Genomic DNA, 26,607 nt, shown 5'->3' with positions numbered 1-26,607 from the left:
GATAATACAAATAAGGATATTAAGAGATGTTCAAAGCCCTTAGCCATCAGGGAAATGCAAGTTAAAATCACAAGGAGATGCTGGTACATGCTCATAAGAACAGCTGCATCAGGTGGGCTGCAAGGATGGACTGCACAACACAGGGACTATGGCCACTATTTTATAATAACTGCAAATGGAATGTAGTCTTTAAAATTGCATAAAAATAAGTAAAATTAAAAATAAAAGACTGACAATAACAAGTTTTGACAAGAATATGGAGAAATTGGAACTCATATATACTTAGTGGGAATGTAAGATGGTAGACCACTGAGAACTGGTATTTTCTTACAAAGTTAAATATATATCTACCATATGACCCAGAAATTCTAATTGTAGGACTTACCAACATAAATAAAAACATATGTCCACACCAAGGCTTACACACACATGTTCAGAGCAGCCCCAAACTGGAAACCCAAACATCCATCAACTGGAGAATGAATAAACAAATTGTGATATATCTATACTACCATGAAATACTACTCAGCAATAAAAAGGAACAAATGATTTACACATGCAACATGGATAAGTCTCCAAATCTTTATACTAAATGACAGAAACCAACACAGAGGAGTACATACTGTATGATTATATTTATTCAAAGCATACAAAATACAAACTAAGCTATAGAGCAAAAAGCAGATCAGTGCTTGCCTTGCCTATAACCAGAGCCATAAGGAGAGATGGACTGCCAAGGGGCACAGTGAATCTTTTGGAGATAATGAAGACGTTCTGTCTTAATTGTCATGGCTGTTTTATGGATACAGATACTGGGACTTCCCAGGTGGTGCTAGTGGTAAAGAATCCACCTGCCAATGCAGGAGATGCAAAATATGCCCTCTCAGTGTACAGAAAGGGGGAGGGCAATGACGTTTCTGAAATGCATGGGATCCATTCACTAGACCCAGAGGCAGCTGTTTAAAGGCTGCTGCATTTATTATTGGAAGACTGAGCACACATTCCAACCCTTTTCTTTATCCTTATGAGAACTGCAGGGAGTCATTTTACCTTTCAAAGCCTAATCTTCAGAATGAAGATTATAATATCCCCACAATACAGTTGTCTTAAGGGTTAAAAATGCAAATGAAAATATCTCCTTGGAAGAAAAGCTATGACCAACCTAGACAGCATATTAAAAAGCAGAGACATTACTTTGTCAACAAAGGTCTGTCTAGTCAAAGCTATGGTTTTTGCAGTAGTCACGAACAGATGTGAGAGTCAGACTATAAAGAAAGCCGAGTGCCAAAGAATTGATGCTTTTGAACTCTGGTGTTGGAGAAGACTCTTGAGAGTCTCTCGGACTTCAAGGAGATCCAACCAGTCCATCCTAAAGGAAATCAGTCCTGAATATTCATTGGAAGGACTGATGCTGAAGCTGAAACTCCAATACTTTGGCCACCTGATATGAAGAGCTGACTCCTTGGAAAAGACCTTGATGCTGGGAAAGATTGGAGGCAGGAGGAGAAGGGGACGACAGAGGACGAGATGGTTGGATGGCATCACCGACTCGATGAACATGAATTTGAGTAAGCTCTGAGAGTTGGTGATGGACAGGGAAGCCTGGTGTGCTGCAGTCCACGGGTGGCAAAGAGTCAGACACGACTGAGTGACTGAAATGAACTGAACTGAAAAATATTTAAGTAGATGTTACATGTCCATGACAAATAGTAGGGCTTTTAAACATATTTTTATTGGCATATCAGTTGTTATCTGGCTATTCATATACTCAAATTTCTTATTATCCACCCAAGTCAACTGAGTTTCCTAATCAGAGACATACTTTTCTATCACTTCAGTCAATGAGGTGATCCAGAAATGAGAGTTGATTTTAATATTAGGTTGGGTAGAATACAACTACAGGGGATAAATCTGTACCCACAAAAATCATATGAAGCATTCCAAAGTTGGAGTGATTTATGGCAGCCCACTCCAGTATTCTTGCCTGGAGAATCCTATGGACAGAAAAGCCTGGCGGGCTACAGTCCATGGGGTCACAAAGAGTCAGACACAACTGAGCAACTAAACAGCATAGTTTCTAGGTTGTCTACATCACTGCTTTCTATCAGTGGAGTCAGTGGAGAGTAGACTATTGTCTAATAAGAAATAAACCAACAAAAAAAACAAGCGATGGGTAAATGTGGTCCCAGTGTGAAGATTTCAAGGGGAAAGGGGAGTAATCGGTACAGCAAGCACACGTGACCCCAAAAAGTCAAGTCAGGAGGAGATCCCTTAATATAGCTGCTTAGAAGAAGAAATGTATGTTTAGGAAAATTTCTAGAAGGTCATTTTTAAGAAGTAACCAGGCACATTTAATAAACAGAACACAGTTATCCCTTCTTCCAGAAACAAAATGGGTAATGCAATCAAGCTCTCAAAGACTAATTATAATGAAGGTTTGACTAAAATGACAAATTATAGATGAGAGCAGTTATATTTGCTGAGAAATGCTGTGACTGAAGACCTCAGATGAACTTTGCCATTTCTTCATCCTGGCCAAGAAGTTTTCATCACATATAGGGAGATATGGGTTGGGTTTTGTTTTGTTTCTTCTTTATTGGAGGATAATTGCTTTACAATATTGTGTTAATTCCTGACATACAACAACATGAACTAACCATAGTTAGCCATAATACACAGGTCTCCTCTCTCTTGAACTTTATTCCCACCTCTCACCCCACCCCACACCTCTAGGGTTTGAGCTCCCTGTGTCATATACCAAATTCCCAATGGCTGTCTATTTTACCTGTGTTAATGTATATGTTTCATTGTTACTCTTTCAATTAGCCCCTCCCTCTGAGTTGGTTTTTAACACATTTTTGTTAGCAAATAAACTTCTTTCTTTTAGTGTCAGTTCAGTTCAGTTCAGTCGCTCAGTCGTGTCCGACTCTTTGCGACCCCGTGAATCACAGCTGCCAGGCCTCCCTGTCCATCACCAACTCCCGGAGTTTACTCAAACTCATGTCCATTGAGTTGGTGATGCCATCCAGCCATCTCATCCTCTGTCATCCCCTTCTCCTCCTGCCCCCAATCCCTCCCAGCATCTGGTCTTTTCCAATGAGTCAACTCTTCGCATGAGGTGGCCAAACTATTGGAGTTTCAGCTTCAGCATCAGTCCTTCCAGTGAACACCCAGGACTGATCTCCTTTAGGATGAACTGGTTGGAACTCCTTGCAGTCCAAGGGACTCTCAAGAGTCTTCTCCAACACCACAGTTCAAAAGCATCAATTCTTTGGTGTTCAGCTTTCTTCACAGTCCAACTCTCACATCCATACATGACCTCTGAAAAAACCATAGCCTTGACTAGATGGACCTTTGTTGGCAAAGTAATGTCTCTGCTTTTGAATATGCTCTCTATGTTGGTCATAACTTTCCTTCCAAGGAGTAAGCGTCTTTTAATTTCATGGCTGCAATCACCATCTGCAGTGATTTTCAGTTCAGTTCAGTTCAGTTCAGTCACTCTTGGAGCCCCCAAAAATGAAGTCTGACACTGTTTCCACTGTTTCCCCATCTATTTCCCATGAAGTGATGGGATCAGATGCCATGATCTTTGTTTTCTGAATGTTGAGCTTTAAGCCAACTTTTTCACTCTCTTCTTTCACTTTCATCAAGAGGCTTTTGAGTTCCTCTTCACTTTCTGCCATAAGGGTGGTGCCATCTGCATATCTGAGGTTATTGATATTTCTCCCGGCAATCTTGATTCCAGCTTGTGCTTCTTCCAGTCCAGTGTTTCTCATGATGTACTCTGCATATAACTTAAATAAGCAGGGTGACAATATACAGCCTTGACATACTCCTTTTCCTATTCAGAACCAGTCTGTTGTTCCATGTCCAGTTCTAACTGTTGCTTCCTGACCAGCATACAGGTTTCTCAAGAGGCAGGTCAGGTGGTCTGGTATTCCCATCTCTTTCAGAATTTTCCACAGTTTATTGTGATCCACACAGTCAAAGGCTTTGGCATAGTCAATAAAGCAGAAATAGATGTTTTTCTGGAACTCTCTTTTTTGAAGATCCAGCGGATGTTGGCAATTTGACCTCTGGTTCCTCTGCCTTTTCTAAATCAGCAAATCACAGCTCTGGAGTTAAACTCAGTACAGACCCTGTTTATTAGGACCTCATCACACCTATTTGTTTTCTCTTGTCTACAGCATCTTTGTCACTACAAAAGAGTTCAGTTGTAACAAGGATCATATGGCCAGCAAAGTCTACAATGTTTCCTCTCTGGACCTTTATAGATAAAAGTTTGATAGGCCTCTGATCTAGATAATCCAAGGTTAGAACCAGACATCAGAACACCTGCACTGATGCCATATCAGGAATAGGCAATGTTTGCTCACAAGAAAAAGAATGATATATTGGACTTAAAAGGAAAATACTCATGTCTAATAATAGGAACCAACAATAAAAATGAACAAAGAGTAAAACATATTTAGCTCTTGGGTCTTCAGACCCCCCCACAGTATAGAATCTGATTAGCCAAAATCTTTAAGAGACTGATTAAAGGGAAGCTTGTGAAGATGAGAGAGGAAGTTCCCTATCAGCTTAACCAAAAATGCCTTGCCCAATTTCCCTTTCTCCAGTATAACATAAACTGAATCCTTGTTCATTGAGTGTTTTTGTTGGTCCGTTTTACATTATTTTCTCTCTTCGTCTTGTATGGAGGGTCTACATGCCCAGACATGAACTCTACATGGGTAAAGCCATGTGACTTTTGCTTGCCCAGTGTGTGCACATCCTTAGCATAGGCATAATCAGGTGCTTAATGAATATCTGGTGATGATGATCATCAAGAGCTTAATAACAGGGTCTTCTCTAAAGGCTATCATGGGGCTTCAAGTTAATATCCTTGTATTCTCTCTTGAGCACTCATTTGTGTGTGTGCATCTGGGTGTAGGGAGACTACAAACTGAGCATTCATTGCAAGAAACAAGCAGAATGTTCCATTTAGAAGTAGGTAGACACGACTGAAGCAACGCAGCAGCAGCAGCAGCAGACAGCTTTGTCAGAATATCTGCTGATGGTGAAGGAATGAAAAACCCAGGATTTTATTCCTGTGACTCATTCTCTGATTTTGGACATCATTTATCCTAGCCAACCTCTGTTTCCAAGATTTTCATAACCACATTTACCAGCTGCAACATCACAAATGGATCTGTAAGGTTAAGAGATCCTTGGATCAACCAGAAACAATGTGTATTACTTTTACAACAACCCACCCATGTGCCAGGAAACCTAAAGGTGCATCCAGCTGCAGTGATCCTACAGTTCTGCCTTGCCAGGGGGCATTTAAGTTTTAACTTGAATATAAAATTCCTCAGAAATCCTCTTTCTATGCTAATGTGGACAATGACTCTTCAGTCTTAGGTTCTGATGAATGTTACTCATCTCTCGTCACCATTAAGTCAAACACAGACACAAGAAAAACCAATCTCACCCTAAACAGGATTCCCTTTACCAGCTCCTTTGTTTCTGCCTACCGAGCCATCATTCTTTCAGATTAAAATGTGCCAGTTGTCTTTTACCGGTCCCTCCTCCTCCCTCCCCAAACTCACTTTTAGTCACAAAATTTTATTTCTCTTCTATGGAACACATATCTCTGATTTGTTCCTTTCTCTTCACTTTTCACTACTGTTTTTGTCTAAGTCCTTTGCCTCCTCACTTCCTGGGTACCTCTGGCATTCTTTGCTAGCCTCCTGTTCTCCAGTTTCTTTCCCTTTTGGTCCATCTGGAGTTCCATTAACAGAATGCTGCTGCTGCTGCTGCTGCTAAGTCACTTCAGTCGTGTCCGACTCTGTGGGACCCCATAGACAGCAGCCCACTAGGCTCCGCCGTCCCTGGGATTCTCCAGGCAAGAACACTGGAGTGGGTTGCCATTTCCTTCTCCAATGCATGAATATTCTGCCTTAAATCCTGCTTTTTTTTTTGTCATTCCCTACCCCCAAATCTTCATTGGCAACTTATCTCATGCTGTTCCATATCTACAAGACCATGCATGTGTGAAAATTCCATAAGGAGTAAAACATTATAGAATCTCTGTCTTTAGCAAGGATGGCTCTTCCTGGCTTTTAGGAGTCACCATGTGACTCGCCTTCCATGAAGTAGAACCTGGCCAATGTGCCACCTTGGGCTCTGTTTAGGTCAGGCTCATTGCTGTCAAAGAGCAGGCCCTGCTCTCTCCCCTGCCAGTTCCCTCCAGAGAGACACAGGGAGGCTGAATGACAGTGCAAATGGGAGCTTTTTATATTGTGAAAGGACCAGACATATACGGCGTGCGCGAGAGCTCTGTTCTTGACCTGTCTTGTTTACTTTATTAAGGCCTTGGATAAAAATAGATTCTATCCTTATCAAATCTGTAGATATCAAAAGTGGGGGAAAATGAGAGCCATGCCAGATGACAAGATTAACATTCAAAGAGAACTCCAACAAGAAGTCAAAATGAAGAGCACACAGGATGACAGAAATAAATAAGTTTTGAATGCCAGGCTCAAAATCCCAACTGCACCTTGTAGGGGAGACTTCATATAATAATTATTCTAAAATATTTACAAGGGAGGAGATCAGAGTGAGGGTGAGGGGATGAGGAAGAGAGCAAGGCAGCAGGGATTATTTATAAGGAAAATACAAGCCAAGCAAACAGTTTTGCCTCCAAAGTAAAGCACACTTGGGCTGGATTAATTGAATTATTTTGTCTAGAGACTAGTTACATGGTGTTGAGCATTGCTTATAAAGCCTGAGAATATCTTAATTCTGGTTGCCGTATCAATTGACAAACAAATACATGAAGACTTGTGAAAGATCTGTATATAAATTTACTCACATTTAACTGGAAATAAGGTCCATCTAGTCAAGGCTATGGTTTTTCCTGTGGTCATGTATGGATGTGAGAGTTGGACTGTGAAGAAAGCTGAGTGCCGAAGAATTGATGCTTTTGAACTGTGGTGTTGGAGAAGACTCTTGAGAGTCCCTTGGACTGCAAGGAGATCCAATCAGTCCATTCTAAAGGAGATCAGCCCTGGGTGTTCTTTGGAAGGAATGATGCTAAAGCTGAAACTCCAGTACTTTGGCCACCTCATGCAAAGAGTTGACTCTTTGGAAAAAGACTCTGATGCTGGGAGGGACTGGGGGCAGGAGGAAAAGGGGATGACAGAGGATGAGATGGCTGGATGGCATCACCGACTCGATGGACATGAGTTTGAGTGAACTCCGGGAGATGGTGATAGACAGGGAGGCCTGGCGTGCTGCGATTCATGGGGTCGCAAAGAGTTGGACATGACTGAGCGACTGAACTGAGCTGAAGGACATTAAGGAAGGATGCAATGTCTACTTCTAAGGACTATCCTCCTAAGAGAGAGTAGAAATATTCTCTCATGCCAAAAGAGGAAAGAGCTAGACCCCCTGGTGAAAGTTTGGAGGAGGTAAATTTTAGCTTAAAAAAAAAGTAAAAGGTACAAATGAGTGGAATAAGATGTTTTGAGAAAGTAATTTGTTGGGACTAGAAATGTTCAAGTACAGATTGAATAACATCATCACAGGAACTTCTTGGCATTCTTAGAGTGCATTGATTTGGGCTTGATAACCTGAAGGTCATGCTCTTTTCATCTCTAAGGTGTGGTATTGCTCTGCCATACCTGTAAAACCCTCTCCTCTTCCATCACTATACCACAGCAATCACATTTGCCTTCCACTTATAGACACATACATCCTTCTCATTAGACTGAGAGCTCTTTAAAGGTAAGGATTCTGTTTTCTATCTACGCATTCCCAGATCCTAGCACAGTTCCCAAGGAGCTAAATACACAATATACTTCACTGAATTACAAAGTTCTACCTAGAAAAACCCTACCCACTCTTCAGAGTACATTAGGAGTTTCTGCTTCCCACAAGAAGTCTTCCTTAATCAATCCTATAGTTTTTATATTTTGTGTTGCATAATTTGCCACAATGTAGTTCTCTATATCATTCCTTGTATTAATATAACATTGTTTAGTGTATGCTATTTCTATCTTCCCAACTAGACTGTCAGCTAATGCCATTAAAAATTATGCCAACTACTTATCACTGCTCAGAATGGAATTGATTAGCAATATTGTGCTCACTGGTTGAAAAGCACTCTTCTAGAAAATTTTAAAATAGAAACAATCCTCCACTTATTAATTATAAAGATAAAAAGAGTAATTTTCTAGTGGAGAAACATGGAAGACACTACCTTAACCAAGTGATCAAAATTAACATCACCAGTAAGATAACATATTGACGTCATTGACCCCGATATGATGTCATCATCTCTTCAGTAGTATCCTTCCAAAACTGGATAACCTCAATCTAATTATGAGAAAACATCACAAAATTCAAACTATAAAATATCTGAGCAGCAGTACTCTTTAACAATGTTGGGGCCAAGGAAGACAAAGAAAGACTGAAGAACTATCCTGGTTTGAAAGAGACCAAGGAACAAGACCAAATGCAATGTGGAATCCCAGAATGCTGCCTGGACCAGAAAACGGGCATTAAAGGAAAACAGAAATTCTAATATGGTGTAATAAGCTAGTATTAATAGCATTATAACAATGTTAAATTCTTGGTTATGATAATCTAACTGTGGTTATAGAAATGTTAACATTAGGGGAATCCAGATGAACACTGTACTATTTTGCAACTTGTCCATAGGTCTAAAATTCCTTCAAAATACAATTTAAATAGATCATATCTTGGTTTCATCAACCAAATAATAAGAGAATAGTGTTTATGCAAAGCTCATACACTTTTCAGAGGGAATGACCTTGAGTCAAAAGGAACTTGAGTGGGGACCCAAACAACTAAGACAGATATCTTTACTGGAAACAAGGCATAGTTGACTTCCATTATGTTTAGCAGTTACTTTCTACAGAGATGCTGAGAATATCAAATTAGGGAATACTGAAGAATTCCTCCTGGGGGAAATACAGGGGTCGTTTCCTACAGGCCTCTGATCAGCACATAATCTTGTTTTATGTATGTTTCTGTTTGAAGACATCTTATTTAATACATATTGTTGATTCACTAACATTGATTTCATGGCCAACAGCACCATAACTTGTGTGAATGAAGTGTATCTACACCCATATTTTCTCCATAGGGCGCATCACGGTTTTCTGTGCTTAGGAACACTTGGCAGCACTTCAGCATTACTCCTGGAGGCCATTTTAAACAGCAAAATCATCAACAAAATGTACAAAGATGCAAACAAAAAATGGTAAAAAAAAAAAAAATTCATTGAAGTAAAAATACATAAATAAATCCCCCAAAGGACACAGTACGAGAGCTTCAACAAGAAGGCAGAGGCGTACTGGTCAACCCCAGCTGGGAGGCGGTGTACACCAGCAACACACATTTTTCGCTGCCTTGCGCATGTCTGCAAGTGACCACAAAAGCACCACCAACGTTAATTCGAGTTTACAAGTAAATAAGTTTTAGTCAGTGGGTGAATTTGCAAATATGGGATTCATAATGAGGACTGACTACCTTTAAACATGTTCAATGACTGTGAAGTTATATTCTTGCCTTTAGTGAATAAGTACAATAGCTACATTTCAAAAGGTGGACTGAATTCTCAGAAAATTAGAAAGTAACTGAAAATTCTTCGCTTATTAGAACCCAGCAGAAAGAGTGGGGCTTCTTCACTAAGACTTGCCCAATTATAGTATCACACTTTTCTTAGAGAGGAAACTATGAATACGAATGGACATTTGTCTCTGAATGTTCATCCAGTTTGGGGCACTTTAATTCTATAATTAGTTCTATCTCAGTTTATGGCCTTTTTTTCCCCACCCTGGCTACATTGAGGGTCTTCTCGGTGCCTTGGCCTCACCAAGTCCAATGAAACTGATTTTCTTTTCATTTTAGTCATCAGTACACCTGGCCACAACCTGAAGTTCATCAAAATCTGGAACAGTCTCAACGTCAGGAAAGCCTCTCTTAATTTTCACACATCCACTCCTCACTTCTAGTGAATCTATTCAATTTCAATTTGTGACATAGAAACTCCAAAATTTCAACATATCCCCCAAGACAATCAGTCCTATCTGAAGTGAAGTGAAGTGAAAGTTGCTCAGTCGTGTCTGACTCTGTGCAACCCCATGGACTGTATAGTAGAGTCCATGGAATTCTCCAGGCCAGAATACTGGAGTGGGTAGCCTTTCCCTTCTCCAGGGGATCTTCTCGACTTAGGGATCGAACCCAGGTCTCCTGCATTACAGGCAGATTCTTTACCGTCTGAGCCACCAGGGAAGCCCAAGAATGCTGGAGTGGGTAGCCTATCCCTTCTCCAGCGGCCTTTCCTGACCCAGGAATTGAACTGGGGTCTCCTGCATTACAGCCGGATTCTTTACCAACTGAGCTATGAGGGAAACCCTATCTAGCTGTACTTAATTCAGTAACACTTGTGAAGTCATTTTAATGATGTTTTCACTAGCACCCCAAGACATATTATCTTTCGACCTTTTACATCTTTTAATTTTCCAAATCATGACCTTGAGTAATCACCATTTGTTTCTTCTACTTCCATTCTTGGTCTGCCAAGTATTTCTGCAAACATTCACAAGATACTGTTAAAATCCAAAATAAATTAATTTACTCAATCAACCTTCAACAAATCTTTACCATCCTTATTCATCTACTATTGAAATCCAATTGCACAGATGGGATCTGTCAAACAGTCCCTCCATTCTATACATATTGCCAATACTCTAATTCAGACTGATACACAGATCACCTGTCTATGGTAATAAGTCCTTAAATAGTCTCCCCCCATCCTGTCCTGTCCACTTTATAAGCTAATTAATCATCTTAAAGTACACAGTTAATCAACCTACATGCTCCTTATAGCTACCTGGCAAAATTCCAAACACCTTTACATGGCATTAAAGTCCCTTGAAGAACTGATTTCAGATTACTTGTAAAGACTTTTCTTCTATTAAATTCATTTTCAGACTATGTCTAAGCCTGAATGGACTATTTCCATTCTTACATAGGTCCTTCTTCTCTTTAATCAAGCCCCTTATTTATATTTTCCTTTTCTCAGAAATACCTTATCCCCAATCTCTATCCCTCACAATCTTACCCATTCTTTAAGCCCTGGCTCTTCTATGAAGCCTACTCTGCTTCAATGTTTGGAAATATTCTCTTTCTCTGACTCACCAAGCATTCTGCAATTGTACTTAGTACATCTGTGTTTTTAAGTAATTATTTTATTCTCCTCACTACATTTCAAGATCTTTGAGGACAGGAAATATAGCTATCTTGCATTCATCACAACACCTAATACAAATGCTCAGTAAACTACTTTATGTATATATATATATATATATAGATAACATATATATATATATATAAAGTATATATACATGCCTAATATGGGTATGGACAAAATATACATAAAGTATATATGTGTATATAATATGATCTATGTATAACAGAGAAGACTAAAAATACTGTTAGCAGCTCATATTATTGATAGATTAAAACCTGAGATAGACATAGGGAAAAAGCAAACAAAACAGTAGTAAGTTAACAGTCATTTGATAAAATTGGAGAAATTGATGAGTGATTAATTATTGTAACATCAACTCTTTAGGTACAGTTGTATTGAAATCCTTCTAGATAGCAAGATTTATTTCATTCCTGGGATTAAAAAGTAAAAGATAACAGAAGACTAAGTATATTCAATGAATTCTTAAATTGAATAGATATTATTGTAATGGTACATTACTTCATTTGAAGGATTTTAAAATTTTGATTAAGTGTAAAAAGTAACTTAGTGTTTAGTGTCTATTCTGCTTGCATCATGAATACTAATGAAACAAATTACCATCGCCACCACCAGAATCATAAAATATATTCCTTAGTTAAAAAATACTTCAAAAACTCTACTAGAAATGTAACTCTGTAGGAAGCTACAACAACGGTGGAAGCTTAGTAACATCAAAGACAACCATCCATCATCTTCATGACCATGGTAGTTCTACCTACACTCAGTGAGCAATGCAGAAAAGGGTACAATATCAAGGGAGACGACTTCCCTAGTGCTTTTGTCCCATTGCAGGGAAATTGCGTGAGATTACTGTGAAATAAAAATTAAGTGATGAAACTTAGTCAATTTTGTTCTGATAAGCATGCAAATACTTCTCTTGGGGCTTATTCTTGCTCTTGTAGCTTAATAAACCCTTTAATTTCTAGAAACTCCCAACATCCTGAGGAAAACTTTTTAAAAGCCAAGATTCGATGGCACCCTATTTTGACTTGGCTATTGACCCTATTTCTGATTCAATTTTGTGCGCTGAAACAATAGCAGAATGAAAGGAAAAAATTCTCTAGATGTTACAGAATACTATAATACAGAACTTAAGTGTGGGGTATACAAAGGTGGGTTATCTGAGCTTAATATTTCCTAAATCACAGACCTGTCAAAAATTGTTTATTGAAAGAAAATGTGATTCAACTGAACCAACACTTATTAAATAACTATTATGTGTCAGCCTGGGAAGAGAAGGATGATTAAAATGGTGTCCATTCCATCAAAGAATTCACAAAAACCATCAGTAAAACAGACATGTGTAACATTCACATCATATGATGGGGCAGCTGTTTGAACAAAGTATTACGTGAACACAGAAGAAAGGGCTGCCTGAGGGAGGTGAGAGGGAAACAGAAACAGGCGGTGACCTTCCAGCTTGACTTGGGAAGACACAAACCAGAAAAACAAAGGTATCCTCAACCATGAGTAAGCCCTAGACAAGGAATAGTTTTAGGATCTAAGTTATAGGATCATTTCAAAGCATAAGCTATGAAAGTAACTGAGAACAAAGATAAATCATAGGTAGAATATGTGATGAGATACTTTGTTGTTTGCAACCACGTGGACTGCAACACACCAGGCCTCCTTTTCCCTCACTATCTCCCGGAGTTTGCTCAAGTTCATGTCCGTTGAATTGGTGATGCTACCCAGTATCTCCTCCTTGGCCACCTTCTTTTGCCTTCAACCTTTCCCAGGGTCTTTTCCAATGAGTCTGCTGCTCTCATCAGGTGGCCAAAGTATTGGAGCTTCAGCTTCGCTTAGAATTTAGGAAATCTCCAGGCAAGAATGCTGGAATGGGTAACCATTCCCTTCTCCAGGGGATCTTCCTGACCCAGGGATCAAACCTAGGTCTCCTGCCTTGCAGGCAGATTCTTCACCATCTGAGCCACCAGGGAAGCCCTGATGAGAACCTAAACTGAGATAAATTAGTAAAATGAGCTATATCCATGAGGGTGGTATTCTCACTTAAACCGTGAGACTGCAGGATGAGAAATCATGCTTCACCCCATATGGGAAATGACCATGAGAACTGTCTTCTCATAACAGAGGTGACTGGGAGTGACTTATTGGGGCTTTCAGCATATACTATAAGGGAACCTGTGGGGAAATAACCATCTTTTAAGAAAGGCTTTAGTTTATGGATGAATAACATAATTGTGCAATAAGCCACAGGGCGTCAGAAAACAAAGTGTGATATTTATACGGCCCCACTCCTCAGGGCTGAAATAGAAGGGATTTCCAAATACTTCAGGGCTCTGAAAGCAGAAAGCACAATAGAATGGATGTCTCACTGATCAAGTCCCCAGAGAGAATTCCTCATTCACACTATTTTCATCAGAAAGGATCAGCATCCGGACACCACCTCTGAAAATAAAGATCACCCTGAAATTTGTCCAGTTGTCTCATGAACACAATCTATGGGTAATCTTAGGATTTTATTATCTGCCTGCTCAATTGGTGTATCTTAACCACATTCTTCTACCCTGTGTATTCCAGAGTGAGTTGGCAAGAAATCAGCTGAGAAACTCTAGGCCTTCTGGAAATAAGATCTCTTGACTGTCCCTATAATTATTTTTAAGGAGGGCCAATGTCAAGTATGGAGAAGATTTGGTTAAAAAATTAAAAAGCATCAAGAACAAAAATTTTGACTTTTAGTTCCAGATACACTATTCACAGTATTACCTTATGGAGAAAGCATAAAATATTTGTATAACATAGAGAAAGAAAAGAGACCTCAAAAATGTTCTCTTTGCCAACAAAGTCCTGAGGAAACAATTTTTTTTATTAATAATAAGATTCCTCCCAATGCATCATTTGTCTAGATAAATGTAGCCCAAGGCTACAAAAACACATTCTTAATAATGTTGAAATGAACAGTGAATATGCTTTCTTTATAATGCTCATATTTTTCTAGAAATTTTTATTTTCCTATCATTCCCAACATTTCTAATTTCCCATGTGCCCAGAACAGAATGTGAAATTAAAACAATTAAACCAAATCTCCACTGAAGAGCTTTCTGGATCAGCACAGCAAAGGTTTGCTGACTTAACAGGCAAACATGTTTATAACTTGCTGGTGGTATGAAACTCACTCACTACTGGGAAATTCTGACATCTAAGATCTACATATTGAGATGCTGGAAGAGAACTAGAGAGGACGTCTATGATTTTAATTTACTTATCCTATTTAGAAAAAAAAGTCACTTAAGTCATCCTGGCTCACTTTTCTTACCATTAGTCATACTGCATTTCCTTAAGCCTGTGAGTGTGTTTCTATGTAAATAAACTATGTAGTTCACTTGGGGATAAAAGTCACAGTATTTAGAGATTATAAAGACCTATTAGATCATCCGGTCTGGCCCACAAGAGATAGTCCCTAGATAGGGAACGTAATTGTTGATCTTTGCCAAGAGCCCAAGAAGAAACAGTTGGCAAAAGTATTTTCCGTGGTTTTTTTGGTTTTAACTTATCTAACAGTGCTTTGGTCACTTCCCAAGTGGACTAATAAAATTATCATTAAACAGTTTCACTTATCAAGGAGACACAAAGTTTAACTTAATCTAAGTTCACAGTGTTTCAACCCCCTCCGTTTGTTGAAGAAATGATCTTGTTTTCAAAATATGAACAGTGAGGAGTCTGCTCTTTGAACTAACCAGGCAGTTTCCCTTCTTTGGAAGTCAAAAGGCAATTTCTTCCAAACTGTTTTTCCTATTTTCACACATTTTGGAGCAATTAGATATTAAAACATTGGTTTGAGCAAAGTAGGAAGTGAATCCAGTAGAATACAATATGATAACAGCTTATTACTTTCAGAATCAAAGTGCTTTCTATTTCTATATTTGCTACGCTTCATAGAATTGGGAATAATTTTGAAACAAAGTATGAAGAAGTCCGGCATTATGGTGAAAGTCAAAGAGCAAACTGGCAATGTGAACTACAAAGAAACAGTGAAGATACCGGTTCTGTTAACTATTCTTTTTACTCCACAGTTCTTAAGTCCTATTTTAACTGCGCCAGGCATGTTCCTTCTACCTACATTATTTTCAGAAAACTGTCAATACAAATGAAGAGGTAAAAGTCATATAAACAAATATACAAAAAATAACACAAATAGGAAAAAATAACAAATAGTAGGGAATGATAATGTAAAAGAAAAATTAGATCTAAACATTTTAAACATAATTGTTTCTTATCTACTAAACACAAATCAACCTAACCCATGGAGTAAATCTTCTGTTTTTATTGAGTTACTATTTCATGTAGGTACAGTATTTGTATCACATGAGAGTATACTAAAAATGTTGAAAAAAAAGTGGTCCTTGACTTTCTGAAGTATACATCCTACATCAAGAGCTTACAATCCATTTTAAGCCAATAACAAATTTAAGGATCCCAGAGGAACTCAGTAAGACTCTCCGTGTTCACTAAGCATGCACCACGGGCTAAGCCCTAACACCTAGGCCAACCCCCAGGTGCTGCTGCAAATTATAAAGGGCATTAGGCATGGCCCCTGCCCTCTCAGAGCTTATAGTATTAATGGAGAAGATACATATCTACTCTGCCATCCTCACGCCCCATGCAGGGTGGGACGTGAGGGACTAATTTCTGTTATCTAGCTTGTAAAGACCTAGCTGGAAAATCAGAGTCTGGACAGGAAAATGGCAGACTGATGGGGAAGCAAAGGGAAGTTAGTGAACGTATTATTTGCAAAGATCAGGCAGAGTTAAGAGAGATTAAAAAGAAATGGCGAGGTGTCTGAGGACTGACAAGAGAGGAAGTCATCAGCCACCTAGGCTGACGTGCACTAAACTGACCTGCATGCTCCCCTGGGTCTCCTGCTGGTGCTCCCCTCTCAGCAAACACTCGCTGAAGCCAGAAGGCAAGAGATTGTTGCGATAGCCCATGAAGGCCGACCTCCAAGACCACAGAACAGGATGGAAAAAGGTAGACAGGACATCTGGCAAGGCAGAGACTAGCCACGAGAACTGGCTAAATTTAGAACCATCCAAGATCACAGGATAATGTATATGCTGTATGCATAACTAAGAATTGCGGTAGATTGGTTAAGAGGAGCGTTTCATTTGCAACAGAGAATTTTGGCACTTTTCCATTAGATGAGATCACAGTCAATATTAACACAAGTTTCCAGCTTAAGCTGTGGAACATAAATGGTGAAATCTAATTTAACCAGTATTCTGCCAATGTGAGGCCTGTAATTGGCACTTCTACACATCAACTATTAAATAACTATACAAGATAATGGTGGTCTTGAAGCATACTGAATTCTAAATAACTTATAAATCTTCAAGAATATCATATTTAGAACAACCTTAGCCTTACGCAGAATATAATCTTTATTTTTTAATTTGGTCATTCATGAACCTCATATATGGCGACTTTGTTGAAAACTATATTGTGTGTGTGTTAGTCACTCAGTCGTGTCTGACTCTTTGCGATCTCACGTACTGTAGCCTGCCAGACTCCTCTTTCCATGGGATTCTCTGGGCAAGAATACTGGAATGGATTGCCGTTCCCTTCTCCAGGGGATCTTCCTGACCCAGGGATTGAGCCTGGATCTCCTGCATTGCCTGTGGATTCTTTATCATCCAAGCCACCAGGGAAGTCCCCAAAACTATACTGGTTAACCAGAAAACTGCTTCTTGGAGGTCATGAAAGGTAATAGAAAGTTTACTCTCCCTACCCCAGCCCACCCCACCTCACCCCACAAAGTTTAATTCCCATAAGTTCACTCTGCACCTTTCTATTCAGTCTTTGAATTATGCTTGATTTAATGTGTTTTGCATACAGATTCCAGTGTATTAGAAGCACTTCATTACTCAATAACAAAAAGCTACAAATAGATTAACGAAGAACCCTTTAGGGGATTCAGAACACACAACACGAGTGTCCCATTTATGCTTGGAAGTTGCTTATTAGCAGCTGAACAGCAACAGTTTGCTATAACCCTGCAGCCTCACAACTGAGCATGATCTGCTCCAATTTGGCATTCAAGTTATGATTTGGATTCTATACATTTCCTCAAATTTTAAAACAGCAACCACAGAACACTTGGGGCCTTATTCATTAAACAATGAGCCATTCTGAAAGTTCTTTTCTTGTTTCCCAGACTTGATGAACTTTTATACATGAAATTTGGCTGCCCTGATACAAAAGAATCAACAATTAGAGTACTAGTATTGAAGGACAGCAGCCTGGCTTGAAAACACATCCCAAAAGTGTCCAGTCCAATGCAAAAGCTGGATGCAAATACTTACTCTTCCTCTCCCAGTGGAGTCATCTAACTGAATCAAGTGGTAATCAATAATGTATATCTTTCAAGTGCTTAAAAAACTATGTGTGTGTGTTAGTCACTCAGTCATGTCCAATTACTTGCAACCCCATGGACTGTATCCCGCCAGGCTACTCTGTTCATGGGATTCTCCAGGCAAGAATAATGGAGTGGGTAGCCATTCCCTTCTCCAGGGGATCTTCCTAACCCAGGACCCAGGGATTGAACCTGGGTCTCCTGAACTGCAGGCAGATTCTTTACCATCTGAGCCACTAGGGAACTCCCTCAAAAACTATACATAACATTAAAATTTTGATAATTACTTGGTACATCTAAACGTGTGCCGGAGAAGGCAATGGTACCCCACTCCGGTACTGTTGCCTGGAAAATCCCATGGATGGAGGAGCCTGGTAGGCTGCAGTCCATGGGGTCACTAAGAGTCAAGACACGACTGAGCAACTTCACTTTCACTTTTCACTTTCATGCATTGGAGAAGGAAATGGCAACCCACTCCAGTGTTCTTGCCTGGAGAATCCCAGGGACGGGAGAGCCTGGTTGGCTGCCATCTATGGGGTCGCACAGAGTCGGACACGACTGAAGTGACTTAGCAGCAAACCTGTGCAGATACCCTCCCAAAATAGATTCTTGTCCCAGAATTTTTAACTACAGACTGAAAAGTCTTTTAGGTCCTAAAGAACAGACACCTCAATTTTAGCTTCTGATCGCAATTCATAAACTATAAAACAAACTTCTTTCTAAAGTTCTATAGGAACAAGAAGTAACCCTGACTAAGATTTTCCCAAGGGACATTCTCAAGTGAATGGATAATAAGATCACACTGATCTTTATATGGCCATATAAAACATTCAGTCTACTTTCAGGTAATTTTTAACTAAAAATCTCAGAGTAATTATAATGTGGGTTTTGGGGTGGTTTTTTTTTTGCCTTGGTTCCCTGTCACAAGTATATTGGTCCATAATCTCTATCTGGAAGCATGGAAGCGCACAACAGAGAAAGGGAAGATATATAAGAGTAGGATGAGAAAGGGAGTTATGCCATCACACATCTCTTCCTGACACATTTTAGAAGATACTCCATAAAGGCTTCCACTATACTTATCCAAAGAGTCCCCTTTCTCTAAATTTGTACCTTGAAAGGTTAAATCTCACTCCCCCACACCCCCTGCCATAACTGGAAGAATTGATTAATATTAGAGCAACAGAATGAAAATGAAGGCAACAGAAAACTCCCCCTAGACAAGATTCAAGCTTTATCAAGCATGATGTTACGTGAACCTCTCCCCTCCCCCATCCTTCCTTAATGCACCATATAGAGAGGGCTCTCATGTTGTAAAGATGTCATATATATTTTCTCTTCACTCAAAGCTTCCTGAATAAAGAGAGATCTATTTGTCTCCATGGTGTTTTCACCATTAACAGTATCAGAGCTGCAGGAACACAATGGGAGATGTGTTTTCCGTTAACCTCTTGACTCAGAGATGTCCTGATGCTACACGGTATTGCATTTTGCATTAGCACAGAACAGTGGGTGTTCTGTGACTGATGTAAAAGGGTTGAGAAGGGCCACAGAAGCTCTCGTGTGCTCCATACTGCAGTTGGCAGTGGAACACGAAGCACATAATTTTTGTTTAGGAAGAGCTCAAACAGGAACCAGGGAAGGAGGTGGTGAATTTCACATGCCCGACATAGTCCCCTCTCGCTTACCACTGAGATGATCTCTAATGATATTCAGTGTTTTTAACCCTGTTCACAGACATTAACTAGGCAGAAATTAATTTACTTTTCTTTATTATCTTAATGATCTACAAACCATGGAAGGAACAAGGGAATTAATATTTACTGTTTTCTTCGGCTGTTTTTTTCCATTGCCTTAATGTGGCTTTCTGTGTTAGCAGGTTGGTGTGGTAACCACTACTGCAAATTGTTTCTTACTATTCTGCTCATGTCCCTTTGACAGTACAGACATAGAAGTGGAAATTTCCACCTTTATGTTATAAGGCAGGAGAATACGGAGGCTAAGAAGTAAAATTCTAGCCACTGCCATCTACCATTTTTGAATGACAGTCACAGAATTGCAGAATACTCCTTTGAAAAGTCCCTCAGAATAGACCAGTTCTAGTCCAGGGATTTACGTAACTGGGCACTGATGTTCAGGAGGCTTAAATTACTTGAGTAGGGCAAAACCAGGTTTGGTACCAGCACTCATGCCCCCAGTGGATTCTCTTTACAGGCTCTAATTGAGGATGTGTATACTGAATGAATAATCAGGGTCATATGAAGATCTTAGGACTAAACTCAATGTCACAAGGTCCTTGTTTCTTTTTTTTTTAATTTTTTTAAGGTCCTTGTTTCTAAAATGCAACTTTCATAATGTGGCATCTTAGGGTTCTATATTAGTGAAAGAAACTAAAACATTTGTAAAAGATAAACTGTGCAATTGCAATTAAAGAGGAAATCTGTAGTACTTATCTAAAGATGCGAAGCTGTCTCCAAATGTTTTTCCTTCAGCCTAAGTGTCTGACCATCTTGGAATTTAGAAACATTTGATTATGTAAAACTTTGCTACCCAGTTAAGTGTGCTCCACACACCAACGGCACCAGCCTCACTTGAGAGTCGGTAGGAATGCCACATTTCAGGCCCTGTTCAGAACTCCTAAACCAGAATCTGCATTTTAACAAGATCCCTGAGGGGTTTACAGTAATTAAAGTTTGATAAATGCTATTTAAAGGAAGTGTTCAATAGAACTTAGAAGAACAACTATTAGAGAAAGAAACTATTAAAGATCATCAAAGGTCAGTCTCTCTCAGAACAGAAACTCAAGTGCTGTGGGAGAGTTAGAATTTGGAGGGCAAGAGATGTAGGGGAAATAGTGGGACCAGAATAGTAATGAGGTAGGGTATTATTCTATTTGCAGTCCAAACTTGCACTAAATAGTTAGAAAATATTGGGTTGGCTCAAAATTTCGTTAAGATGTCAATATCATATGTAAAAACGCAAAGGAACTCTTTAGCAAACCAATATATATTGACTGAATTAACAAAAACTTGGTTTACTTAGTCTTCCCTGGGTCTTCCAGAAACGCTCAGTGAAGACATGAGCCAAAACCAACTTGGAGAAGGCTAGTGTTTGTCCTGACAAACTTTGGAACTGTATAATCACCTATATAAATGACTTTGGAAATGTATAATCACCCAGTACCAGAAGGGATTGACTGTGTTATCACATCCTAGTTAAATGCTTCTACTGATAAACCAAGTCAAAAAGAATCTGATATGTGCAAATAAAGAAATACAGGTGACATGTCTTCAGGAAAGTTTATAAATTCGGCATACTGTCAGAGTCTCCTTAAATTGTGCCAGCAAAACATTTCTTGTTGATGAAGATGGTCAAGTTGCCAGTAACACATCTATGCTTTGAAACTTATCAGCGTGCTAGAAAATAGCTGCACTAAATCACTAGATTTTGAAAAGTTAAAATAGCATTCACATCACCATTATAGATATTATAATTTTTGAGAGTATTAAAAAGTATAGCATGCTGCACCAATTTTTTTTCTTCTTAAATCCCAAGATTAATTCTCAGAAGACAAGCTATGATTATTGCATTAATTGTGTACTTAGGATTTCTGGGACTAAGAATGACTTTCAGATATAAAATTCAGTGAAGAGTTTCCCTGAGGAAACAGAACCCATACTCACCAAAGATGAAGATAAGGAATGAAATCATTTTGAAGAATACTTTACCCATGTATTACTGAGGAGACTAAGTTACATCTAAAGTAGCCTCCATAATTTATTTTCCACACAGTTCCCAAACTCTTTGTCCTACCATGAGCTACTGGCTGACCTTCTAGATACCACAGTCATTCTGAAAGCAAAGATGACATGATTTGAACTCTGGTGGATGTAACCTTATTACAAAGTCAGGAGAAATTCAACCATAATGAAAGTTAGTCTGTTTTCAGAAACAAGACCCCAAGCACTACTTGGCCTTTGGAAACTATGGCTGTGTCAAATCACTCAAGTTTACGCCACAGCAAAGGAGAGGACATTATGGTCTTGTAGGGGAAGGTAATTTTATTAAAAAAAAAAAAGCTTTATAAATGTATAAACAATACTAAGTAGGTCCTTATATGTCAAGTGGCTACAGATGTTTAATATACAAACTCTTAGCCAACTCAGACACAGGTAGTAACTGTGTTTCCCGTCAAACTCATAATAAGTGTGACAAAGTAATGACAGTGTCTTCCAGAGCAAGGCCACAGGCTCTTCTAAAGGATGGATGAACTGGCTAAGAAATGAAGACCATACATAAGCCTGAGGGTCTTGCTCCTATTTCTGCTATAGACCTACACGGTGGCCTAATAACAGTGGACCTTTTGCTGTGCTTCATCATCAAACTGGGACTAGTTATCCTTGACCTGTTAGTGATGTCACATTCACTATGATTCACCATGAAAATACGTGAGCATGGGATTAAAATGGTGACCCAGTGATCACATCTTTTTAAAAACGTAGCAGCAGGAGGTGGTAGTGAAGAGAGAGCTATAGTTAGATAGCAAAACCATTCTCTTCTACACGTGTTATGTATTTAAGTGTCAGAAAATAGTAAAATGAATAGAATAACCTCATTATCACTTTCTGATCACCTTTCTGCATTTTCTACTGAGAAGTATCTAAACTTGGAGCAAACAACTTCAGCCAAAATACTGAGTTATAGTGCTGCTCATATGCTGTGTAAGTTGTATGAAAATGTTAATTGCTCAGTTGTGTCTGACTCTTTGCAACCCCATGGACTGCAGCCTACCAGGCTCCTCAGTCCATGGGATATTCCAGGCAAGAATACTGGAGTGGGTTGCCATTTCCTTCTCCAGAGGATCTTCCCGACCCAGGGATCGAATCCGGGTCTCCCGCATTGTAGGCAGATGCTTTACTGTCTGAGCTACCAGGGAAGGTTGTATGAGGTCAGTCTAAATCGGGCAAAATCTCCACTGTTCACTAGTTATCACCATGAAATGACAAAGCCTTGTATGCTGATACAATCTATCCACACTACTGCCATCTCAGTCTCTTGGTATTTTCCCCAGGGAAGTTGGTTGGAGGATATCACAATAATGAACAGGGATATAAACAGCATTCAGTCAAAGATCGGCTTCACCTAAAATCCAAAGTGTAAATTCACAAACATGGTTCTTGGTCTTGGGAGCTTTCTAAGATGGAGGATACATGGTTGCTTTCGATTTGGTGAAACTCAAGAAAGTAGAATGTGATTGCAAAAACAGTCTGATCTGTCATGCCTTTCTGAGTTCATGCCCTTTACCATCAAACTCTGTTGCCATGCCTGGTCATGTGACTTCTTTTGGCCAATGAATTATTAGTAAGCATAAAGCAGGCATAAGCTTGCTTTAAAAAATATTTAAGTCATTTGGCCTGTTATTGTTTTTGCTCCTCTTCCTCCACCATGAGAATGTGCTGGGACCAGCCTGTTGGAGTATGTGACACATGGAATAGATCCAAATTGTCCTGGTCATTCTAGTAACCCATCCTACATCTGACAGCCGGAGTAAATGAGAACAACCAAGACCAGAAAAACTTCCCATTCTCAGTCATGCATTCATGGACTTATGAGTGAAGTATATATTTATTGTTATATGCTACTGAGATTTTGTTGTTATTCAGCAATCTTTTGACAATGGATAACTGATCATCTGAATCTCTCAAAGTCTCATGTTTTTGGTAAAACAAAATCCAACCCAAAGAAGTAAAACATGAAAATGTAGCATGGGTATAAGAATTAAATGAAACATGAATTCTAAAATACCAATAAAACAACTACCCAATCTTACCTTTAATAGGCTTTCCCAGGGGGGAAAAAAGGCCTGGAGGAACCATGATCATTCTTGGCATGTTGCTTTGTGCAAGACCCAAGGAAAGCTAGGAGGCTGTACAGTTATCTCCCTTGATGTAATTCTAAACTATACAACCTACTACCTCAGCCTGGGAGCATGCAGTCACAATGGCTGGAAAGCTACCGTTTCTTAAGCAATGAAATTAAAAGTTACTCTTATAATTGTTCTTCGTGCTGTCACTTATTTGGGCCACTCACAAGAGACCATCAAAGGGCTCAATGGTAAAGAAAATAACACAAGAACCTTGGCACGAGGTTACTGTGCAGACAGGAAGGAAGGAAGAAAATACTTGAGATCAATCTCCTTGAAATTATTTGTGCATGAAAATTATAGAAAGATTATATAACGGCTGTTGTTCTGATCAATCTAACATTCTCTGGTATCTGTTAATAGAACAATGAAAGTAGACCAATATTTAAACTCACATTGTTGGAGAGAAAATGGGGAAGACAAATGTGAAACTGAAAAACCAGAATCTCTAAAGGGTCAGTAGACAAAAGGAAATAGTTTAAGCCAAAATATGGTGATAAGATACAGAAAACAGGACAATGAACAAATTAGAGATAAACAAATAATATAGATGTTACAGTGAACGTTTACTCAATAGTAATCAGGTATATCGTGTAATTGACATATTTATAAGGTGTCCATTTTCCAAACTAGACTACTTCAGCACTTTTCCACAAAGTTTATCCCTAACAGTTTTTTTCTTTTAACAACATATAAAAATGCTGACTTTATTTTTCCCTTATAAGGAATAAATTTCCCTGGCTGTACTTTTTCATTTTAAAACTGGGTCTTTTGTTTACCTTGAGGCCCAGTTCAGTGCTGGAGCTGATAGGCTCACCGGGCTGGTGACTTCCCGCTTCTCTGTGTTCCCATATCTGGTCATGTTTGTATTTTCCAATGAGGACTACAGTATGGCCGTCTCGCCTCATTGCTTAGGTGGGCTCTGGTTTTGTTTGGTAAAGGCTGTTCCTCAGAGGAGCTGGGCCTAACCTGTACAGTTGGAGGAGGATCTGTTTGGGCACACAGGGATTCAAAGAGTGATAATTCTATGGTGACAATCAAACACTGAAGTTAGCGATACTCAATTAAAAGGATTGTTTCTCCAATTTGTCCAACCCTATTCCCTCAAATTGACATCAGGGAGGTAAAAGCTGCTTTTCTGAGGAGGCTGCCTTTCTTGAATCAATGCTACCTGGTTTTGGGGAAAGACTAGGAACTAACTTACCAAGCAAACTCCCATTCATCCTTCAAGCCTCAATTTAAAGAGTTCTTTCTCAATCTCATGATTTCATACACACATTTCAAATGTAGGCATACACCATTACATTATCACTTCTCTGTCTCCTTCAGTAGACCTGGAGCTATTTAAAGATGAGGCTGCACTCCTCACCTTTGCAAATCTAGTGCCACCTACATGCTTACTACCTGCTACATAGTAGGGACTTCAAAACATGTTCATGAAAACAAAAATGTATGAACGAATGGATTAAGTGAGAGTATAAAGCAACCTAGGTGATTTTTTATTTTATGTCAGGTTCCCTGTTCTTCCACTTACACTGCAACTGTGATCACAGGAAGGTGGATTTGCTATCAAGATTCCAGAGCGGGGGAAAGTGCAGAATGACTGTATTCAACCTGGCAAACATGCCTGAAGTCCTGGATCTCATATGGAAATTCAAGAAGTAACTCTGAGTCCTCTGCCTCTAGATCCTAACTTATGCATATAATTTAACATCCACTGAGACACGAAAAGAAAATAGAATTCATTTTCTTTCCTTTGAATGTGAATTTCCTTCAGTTTCCTTGCACTGACTGATCATTTACCTGATTCTATAAACACATCTAGGATATAACTCCTATAAATGGGAAACAAGGCAATGGAAGGGCAGGTGAGAGATAAGATACAACAAAGAGAGGGTCAGTTTCAGTGTGCTAGAATGCTAGTATATTCATCTAAATCTATAGCTTACAGAGCTGTTAAATATTTGGAAACAGAAACATTCATCCTTCTCCATGTACATTCTTCTTCTAGGGGTCAAAGATAAAAAGATGTTGCTCTTAGAATACTAATGGTTTTCAACGCCCTGCTCTTTTGGTTGTGCGAATTTCCTTGTTTATTTACACTGATTTTAGCCCATTATCATGTATTAGTGCAATTATGGCTCATTACATAATTAGTGTAAATATTTGTAGGCATGTAATAACAACATGCAATTATGATATGGAATGATGTCATAAAAGTCTTATTGAAAAGAAAAGGAAAAAATAAAATAAGTAGCATTTATAGGAGAACAGTAGTTACATATCTTTAGGTATAGAGAATCTATTGTACTCCTTAACTTTAAAAAATACACTTTAAAGGTTTTCTGAATACATACAGACTCTCAGACTACTGAACCTTGAGGTTTTAAGCACCACCAGCAGCAATCTTCTCAAAGGAAGGGAGAATGAATCTTGAACAATGTCTGAGATTATGGAAAAGCAGGACTCCCCACTAGTAAACATATTCTGTATTGATTTGGTGTTTGGAAGTTGGACAAATGTTATGATTAAAATATGTGATTCATTACAGTATGTGTCAATATGGCTGACAAGCAATTGTGCAAAGGGACTCCTGACCAGATAATCAGATTTTTGGTTTCAGAGTAATATCTTCACCCTCTAGCAAAGTACTGAACACAAAGTTAGCATTCATAAAGGTTTGTTGAGTGAATACATCTTATAAATTGTCTAGCCATATGATTACACTGAAATAAAACGTGGCTTTATTCCAACTCATACTTTACTCAGCAACATGTTAGGTGTTAATGTGTGTGTATGTGTGTGTGTGTATGTGTGTGTTCAGTCTCTCAGTCATGTCCGACTCTTTGCAAGCCCTGGACTATTGCCTGTCAGGCTCCTCTGACCATGGAATTTTCCAGGCAAGAATACTGGACTGGGTTGCTACTTCCTACTCCATTAGGTGTTAATAAATCTTTGCAAATTTGGAAGAGTCATTCATACTGAATT

Source organism: Bubalus bubalis, chromosome 16, assembly GCF_019923935.1.
Source record: "Bubalus bubalis isolate 160015118507 breed Murrah chromosome 16, NDDB_SH_1, whole genome shotgun sequence".
In the NCBI taxonomy this organism is placed as follows: Eukaryota; Metazoa; Chordata; class Mammalia; order Artiodactyla; family Bovidae; genus Bubalus; species Bubalus bubalis.
Note: the sequence above shows the minus strand (reverse complement) of the source record.